The 7970-nt window shown below is 37.8% G+C and overlaps 1 non-coding gene across 1 annotated transcript; it reads left to right on the plus strand.

The window, feature by feature from the left end:
* The first annotated feature begins 7562 nt into the window (after positions 1-7562).
* On the plus strand, positions 7563-7634 carry Trnac-gca. Its single transcript has one exon. It is a non-coding gene; the product is annotated as a tRNA-Cys (tRNA).
* The last annotated feature ends 336 nt before the right edge of the window (positions 7635-7970 follow it).

Raw genomic sequence — 7970 nt, forward strand, 5'->3', positions numbered from 1 at the left:
AATTATATAGAAGAGGCCAATTTTAACACCTTCTATCACGGACGATGCTATTTCGAACGGTTCGTGCTTGAAGCAATCGAATAAGAGACAACGGAAAAAGGCCGATCATGGGAGATGATAAAACACCAATTCCTGAAAGCTAACGGTAGATTAAAAGGAGAAAAAAAACAATAAAAAACCACTCCTCGAGATTATTTATTCCCGAAAAAATTATCCACATCAATAAGTCCTTTTACTCGGTTTAACATTTGGCCAAATAATTTCTTAAAATCTGATCTCAATTACACAACAATAACTTGTTATGTTAGTCTATTTTTCGATGGTTGTTAGCAGCATATCATAGATATCATATCAATCTCGGCGTATCGGCATTTTCGAAAAAAGCCCGTTTGTAAGCATGTCGGGTTCGAATGCAGGACTGCTGGATTCCATCACCGGACCTTTACTTTTCAGTGATAAACACCGTGTCAACGCCTTTACCGTTATGGTCACCGACGCCCCCCCCCACTATTGATTTTGTTTCACTACATTTTTTTTGTTATAAAGGTTACGACTAAGCAAAATGTACAATTTGCTGTTTTTCTCTGTCGTTCTATGTTATTCATCGTTCCTTCATCACTACCCACGTATACAGGGTGTTTGGCTACTCGTGATATCAATCTTGCCAGTAGATTCTACATTCAAAATGGAACCAAAAAGTTATAATTAACTATGGTCAGAATCTCAACGGTTTCGGAGTTATTCCTTTTTTCTGAATTTTTAAGATTTCACAACCTTGCTTCACATAAACTCCAAAACTAAAAGGTTTTGGGCAAATCCGTTGATACCATTGAAAACGACGTTAGATTTCGAATAAGATGTGATCAATACTAAACTTGTAAACGTTGGTACAATAAGCATTTTAGTAGCCAGAACTTTGAAAAATAATTTTTTCGTTGAAAACCTTACTATGGTGATTGATTCTAAACTACTTTTTCCAAACCTAGAGACTAGCTAATTTCAGAAAACCTACTCCATATAATATCCTTTTTAGTGTGTAATTGCTTTCTTTAATTACTTTTTGTAGAGAAGAAGAAATTAATGAAGGAAAATAAAAAACCGTGGTTGAAGGATTGGTAAGGTGGAAAGATTAATAATAATAAAAAATTAAAAAATTACTGAAATTTTGAATGAATTTATTAAACGTTTTTTTTTAAACGGTACATAAGATGTATATGAGCGTATTCTTCATTAGAAAATGTAGCCAAACTGTTAACAAGATATCACATAAATCACTAAAAATTTTGAAATCTTAAAACTATTTTCTTCCAGAGAATAATAATACAATAATCCTATAATCAAAGTTGAAGTCGTGTTGGTAAATAAGTAAACACTTGAACTATTTCCATTTCGAACCAAAATTTAAAAAAAGTTTAATAAATTCATTCAAAATTTCCTTACGTTTTTTATTTTTTATTATTAATAATCTCTCCGCCTTACCAATCCGTCAACCACGATTTTTTTCTTTCCTCGATCAATTTCTTAATCTTTGAAAAATATAATTAAAAAATAAATTATACCACTAAAAAGGATATTAAATGCAGTACGTTTTCTGAAATTTACTCGGCTGTAGGTTTGTAAATAGTAGTTTAGATCACCGTAGTTTGTTTGTCAACTTAAATTTTTTTTTCAAAGTTCTGGCTACTAAAATTCTTATTTCACCAACGTGTAATATTGATCACATCTTATTGGATATTTAACGTAATTTTCAATGGATTTGTCTTAAACCTTTTAGTTTTGGAGTTATCATTGTTTATGTGAACCAAGGTCGTGAAATCTTAAAAAAATTAGAAAAAGTGGAAAAAGCCATAATCAATTAGTACATTTTGGCCCCATTTTGAATGTAGAATTTACGTGCCTAATTTGTAACACGAGTAGCCGAACAGCCTGTATAGTTAACCGTATATAGTTAAACATATAGCCTTAACTATTTATTTTCTGACATTCATATTCTCATCCCTTCTTTCACTCTTTCCCTTTTATATATTTCTACGAACTGTCTGCTAAGTATCTCTTCCCTATTGCTCTAGCTTTACCAAAAATTTAATCTCTGTGTCTCTACATGAGTAACTGAATGTAGAAAATAAATGAATGAACAATGAAAACTGTATGTCCTGAAAACTAAATTTTACAGGAGAGGCAAAAAATGTTTTAAAGAGGTATTTTCTGTTCTAAAATTTTGAATAAATTACAGGATTTCAATTAGGCTATTCTACAAGTGAATTTTGAGGTTTTCTTCAAATTCATCAGATGGTTAGGGGTTTCTGTTCTGCTCTCGCTATTTTGTTGTGGAGAAGGGATCGTTTTCTGCAAGAAATGAAGTTACCGCCTCGAAAATATTTAATACAATTAAACATACATTCTAAAAGAAGTTTCAAACACCATTAAAGTAAAGCATGAGACCCAAAAGAACAATATTAACTCACTAGTTGGTTTTAAGGAGGAGTAGGCCAAGCGTAAAACAGTACTCCTGATGTACTGATATACTCCTTGGGATCTTGAAAACCTTCATTTTTGCAGCTTTGACGGAATCTTTGACGTGTACATTTCTGCAGCTGGTAGAGCAATATTAGGAGCTTTCGTGGAGCCTGCCTTCCTAAGGTGGAAATGGTTGGCTACTAGGCCATCAATGAACTCAGCAGTTTTAATTGTGCCCGATGCTTGGGTTGATACTTCAGAATAATTACATGATGAAATCATGAATTTCTTTGTTTGGAAACCACATTTGGTAGTTTTTTTATCATTGCTGAGTCAATTAATTCTGAATTTATTAGGATTATTGGAAGCATGCTTTCCTTATACTTGGTCTGTCCTTTTTAAGGACAATGAGGATCTTTATCGTCCGCACCTAGCCTATTCCGCCTTATCGGACATTTTGATTCTCAAGACGCACCTTTACATACGACAGAATGGTTTTACTGCCGCAGCACTGGTGGGGAGGCAGCTCAGCCCCGAAGGCCCAAGACAACCTCGCTCCCCGCTTGCCCATTCCGAGTGGTCGAGTCTGCATTAAGCATCAGACCGTATGCCGCGCGTAAAGGGTTACCTAAGCCTAAATACATCAGCCTGGTCCTCCCGCGCACTTTCTAGATAGAGAACGCCACTCTATCTTCCAGAGTATTGGGGCTTCCCCAGCGTAGAAAGTACCGGATCCGCTCCGGCCGCGGTTTCGTTTAAAGTGGAATTGCTAAACACCCCCTAGAGGGGTACCGCCTACGGCAAAAGCCTCCAATCGAGCTCAGCCTACAACTACGTGCAAAGCATACTTGAGTAGGAGCAACCGATACACTACCCGTTCCCATCCACACCTACTCACGCATTCGAGGGACTTTTCAGCATAATCATAGCTCCCTCAACGCGTATACGCTGCCGTCCGATCCGCCGTATCCCGTGAGGCCGGGTGTATAACGGTGGTCATCCGCAAGTTTCGTGCGAAGGTCTCAGTAGAAGACAGCCTCTTCTCTAAGTACCCGCCAGGGGCGTCGCCACGAACCACTACGAATCCATTTCCAGTGTAACAGGGGCTGAGTTTTGGAACATTTCTGTTACCCCGTAGTACAGATTATGCACCCTCCCTCGTCTATGCACACAGGATCTGGTACCCTAACTCCCGTGTGCCTCTGATAAGGCACCCGCCGCCAATGCCGACCCGATGCCGACACGAGTACACCTTGTGCTTTAGAGGTTGTCACGCCCTCAGGGCTGCACCGTTATTTTGTTCCCTGACACCCCCTTGTAACCAAGGGTTGGGAGGGGTCACAGGTAAGAGTGAAGGAACCTGGATTGAGAGAGGGACGTGGATGAGGACAATTATACATAATACAATTATACCATATTGGAAGCAGTAACGATAGTGTTAATATACTCGTCAGGAGTGTACATCCGTTCGATTTTATTGAGTTTTTTTATTAAAAGGCCGAAATCTCGGTCGGCAGGGAGAAAAGAGTGTCCTCGCATTTGGAAATATACATTTATTTTATTAAAATCGTGGACCTCCACCATCGCCATGATCACCCAAATCAGTGCGCGCTTCTTGTTCTGGCCTCCACAATTATCTCAAAACAGGTGAATTTCTTCAATTTGGGGGGAACAAAGGTCTGAAGATAGTGGGCAAGAAATGGAACAAGTCATGTCCGGACAAGACTCCTTTTTGCGCGCTCACTCACTCACTCACTCTCTCTCTCTCTCTCTCTCTCTCTCTCTCTCTCTCTCTCTCCTCTCTACTCTTTGTTTTTAATTCCAGACAGAGATGTTTATATTTGAAATTCGTCGAAATGATAAATGGTCGAGTGCTATTTAAAAGAATAAAAAAATTAACTTTAAAAGCATCAACATTAGGACTCAGCCACCCCACCATAAATGAATGTTTCCGTTGTTTTCCATGCACCGGTGAATTATCAGAAAAAGTTATTAAAATTTTTAAACAAGAAAGTTTTAGAATAGTTTATAGAAATACGGGTTCACTTAAAAACATAATCTCAAAACCTAAAGGCAAGGTAGACATCTTGGCAAAAAGCGAGCTTTACCAACTTAATTGTAATGATTGCGACATTAAATTCATAGGACAAAGCGGTAGAGAAATTAAAACGAGACTTAATCAACACTTGCCCAAATCAAACAAATTTGCCGAATTTAAGAACCATTTAACTGAAACAAAACACATTTTAAAATTAAATTTAAGTACAACAGTATTACACAGTTTCAATAAAGGGAGTGAACTGAATTGGTTTGAGAAATTTGAAATTAAAAAATGTAAAATCGGACATGGAGATAAGTGCATTAATAATATAATAGATATTTATTTACCTCCTATTTTAAATATGTACCTAAATAATATTAGTCGTACACATTAATCTAATTAATTAATTTGTTTATTATTTAGTTTTATCATTAATTTACTAATATATGGTTAATGTATTATTTTTACTTGTGTTAATTAACAAAAATAAAAAACACAATTTAATCACTAATTTATATTATTTTCTTACAGTATTTATTAATATAATATTTAGTTGTGTTATAATTCCCTCTTTTCACACTTTAAAATCGGAGATTCTTATTTGCAATCCATGTCGAGAGACGTGGTTGTAAATTCGTTCATGAGCTACGAGCTTGAAATCCGGATCGTTGAAAACTTTGAGTAGGAACTATCTTTTTATAAAGCTTGAAATAAAAAACAGTATTTTTAATGATTGCGTAATTGGAATCGTCCTTGATTAATTTTTAGCCGCATTGTGGGTTTGTCGTATAGATTGTGGCTTTCTTAATTGATAATCATATCAATTATGCAATAAGATCTTATAGATTGTTTGGTTTTGATTTAAAGTTAGTTGTGTCTGAGAAGCACTTAGCTGTATCGACCGTTAGTACTTGGAAGTATCATCCCTCGACGTGACTCTTGAAGATCCAAGAGGCCTAACTGCACTTTCTGTTTTGAGCAAACGTGCTATGGCATCAAAGGCATCACTTTATAATATATCTAGGGATTCGACACTACCACATTTACAATATGTATATCAAACTTGAGTAAGTTTACTTAGATTCAGTATTACGTTTGTTACGTAACGTTGAAAATGAAACAAAAAATATGTGTATGAAATACTGTTTTCATCCAATAAAAAAATAACTAGATTGCAGAAAGAATTTGTTGTTACATTTATTTTATTATCTGTATGAAATAAATATACATTGAGCCAAATGTATATCTAAAATAACTTATTAGGCTTTTCCAATTTCTATTCTACATGACTATACGATGTCATGTTTGAAGCCCTAAAAGATAAATAGAGATGCCAAAACGGCAGAAGCCATGGGGAGTCCCATGTACATGGAGATAGCAATTAAAAAATTAATGCCCTGTCCGCCGCGAGCTTGTTCACGACGGTAATATACGCCATATTCCTCGCACTGAGGATGATCCCAAGTGAAAACTGTTGTCTACTATGTTCCGATTGGCCCAGTGATTTCCAGAACCTGAGGAGAAGGACCACCGAGGACCCCATAAGAAATAAGATAAAATTAAAGTTAGAACAGATCAATGCAGTTGGGAAGAAGGTCTTGCTGGTTTAGTGACTGTCAGTTTTTCAGTGGCCCTGACAAGGGCCGGTGTTGTTTGGAAGTTGCCGTGGAGTCTTTGTGCCTGTTGGTAGAGAGAGCAGTTGGCTGAGGTCCGGGGCCGTGAGTACATCGGTTGAAGGTACTCTGGTGCAGCAGTTGGCCAAGTGCAGCGGTTTGTCTGTAGTTGGGTCGAATATGTTGAGAAGGAGAGTTGGAGGCTAACGCTGAGAGCCTTCCCATCGTCTTAGGTGCTTCATTAGTGATAACCCAGAAGTCGTCGGGTTGACGAGTCTCCTGTCGTTGTCGATTACTGATAGGTGAGACTTGTCGGGCTGAGGGTATGCGTGAGACGTCGTCGGGTTGACGAGTCTGGGGGTATAATTGAGACCTCGTCGGGCTGACGAGTCTGGGGGTATAATTGAGACCTCGTCGGGCTGAGGAGTCTGGGGGTGTAAGTGAGACCTCGTAGGGCTGACGACACTGGGGGTATAAATGAGACCTCGTCGAGCTGGCGATTCTGGGGGTATAAGTGAGACTTCGTAGGGCTGACGAGTCTAAAGCTAGTGGGGCTGTGCCCCTGCTTATATACGCACTGGCTCTGATTCGATGCAGAGAGGAGGGCGAGACCATTCCAGAATCGGTAGTGACACCTTACAGGTACCTGGTAACCGTAGGTTCCACTACACTGGGTTCCCGACCACATAGAGATAGCCGGGAACGAAGAAGCAGAGAGGGCGGCCGAAGAAGTCACGACACTTCCCAACCTTTACAACCAGCGGATTTAAAACTATTAATCTCAAATTACAAGGAGAATGGAAAAACATTATGGGTTCCTAAAAGTAGAAACAAGCCTGCCAAACTGTTGAAGGTTAAGAAAGACGTCGGTCCTAAGTCCACGGAGAACAGGTCAGAAAAAGAAAAGGACATGCTGATAAGGCTATGCATACGCCATACAAGAATAACGCACGGGCCACATTCTGACAGGAAAGCGACCTCGTAGGTACCCATTATGCAATGATAACATAACGGTTGATAACATTTTCAATTTTTGAAGGCTTGACGTAAATAGACAATTTTTTGGAATGTCATCGGACCTTTGCTTAGTCTTGGAGCTCGGTGCGGGCACAGATCACTGTTCCAGTACTTCAGTGTTAAAAGGATTTTTAAATGTATATAGTGCTTACGTGTATTTGTGCTCTGTCTGTCCTGTAGTAGACAACTCAGGTACAAAAATAAAAAAATAAAAAGGTTTTGAATAATACAAGCAACAAAAGGCAACTCATTAACTGACATTATGAACAGGAAATAGGCATGTTGAAACACTATTTCTTTTTTGTTTTTGTTCTACTGATAAACGAAAAGCAATTTTGTGGAAATTTGAATAAATTAAATTTCAAATTCAATTTGGAAAACTTGAAAACTCGTGTGAAATTGGTGAAAGCATTAATTTCGCTCGAATACCAACTGGGGGTATAGCTCAGTGGTAGAGCATTCGACTGCAGATCGAGAGGTCCTCGGTTCAAACCCGAGTGCCCCCTAATAATTTTTTACCGCCAAAAACACAAATTTATATTTTTTAGCCTGTTCAGCAGCGGTTATTTTGTACACAGCGATGCCAAAACTAAAATGTACAGTATGCACGATGTACGAACGTTTTCATACAACGACATGCAAAAAATTCCACTCGACGGTTTCGTTTTCTCAATAAAAGAAAATTCTGACATTAATTTGTCTCATTCCTTTTATCAATAAATATATGTTTATGCTATGTTTTAAATTGGGAATATCAATTAGACGTAAACGCCCTTAATCCAAAACAAGTATAAAGGATTTTTCATTGTTTACTTTTTACGGAATTTAAAATGTTTATTCAG

This window comes from Cimex lectularius, unplaced genomic scaffold (genome assembly GCF_000648675.2).
Source record: "Cimex lectularius strain Harlan isolate CLEC.00 unplaced genomic scaffold, Clec_2.1 scaffold1, whole genome shotgun sequence".
Taxonomy (NCBI): domain Eukaryota; kingdom Metazoa; phylum Arthropoda; class Insecta; order Hemiptera; family Cimicidae; genus Cimex; species Cimex lectularius.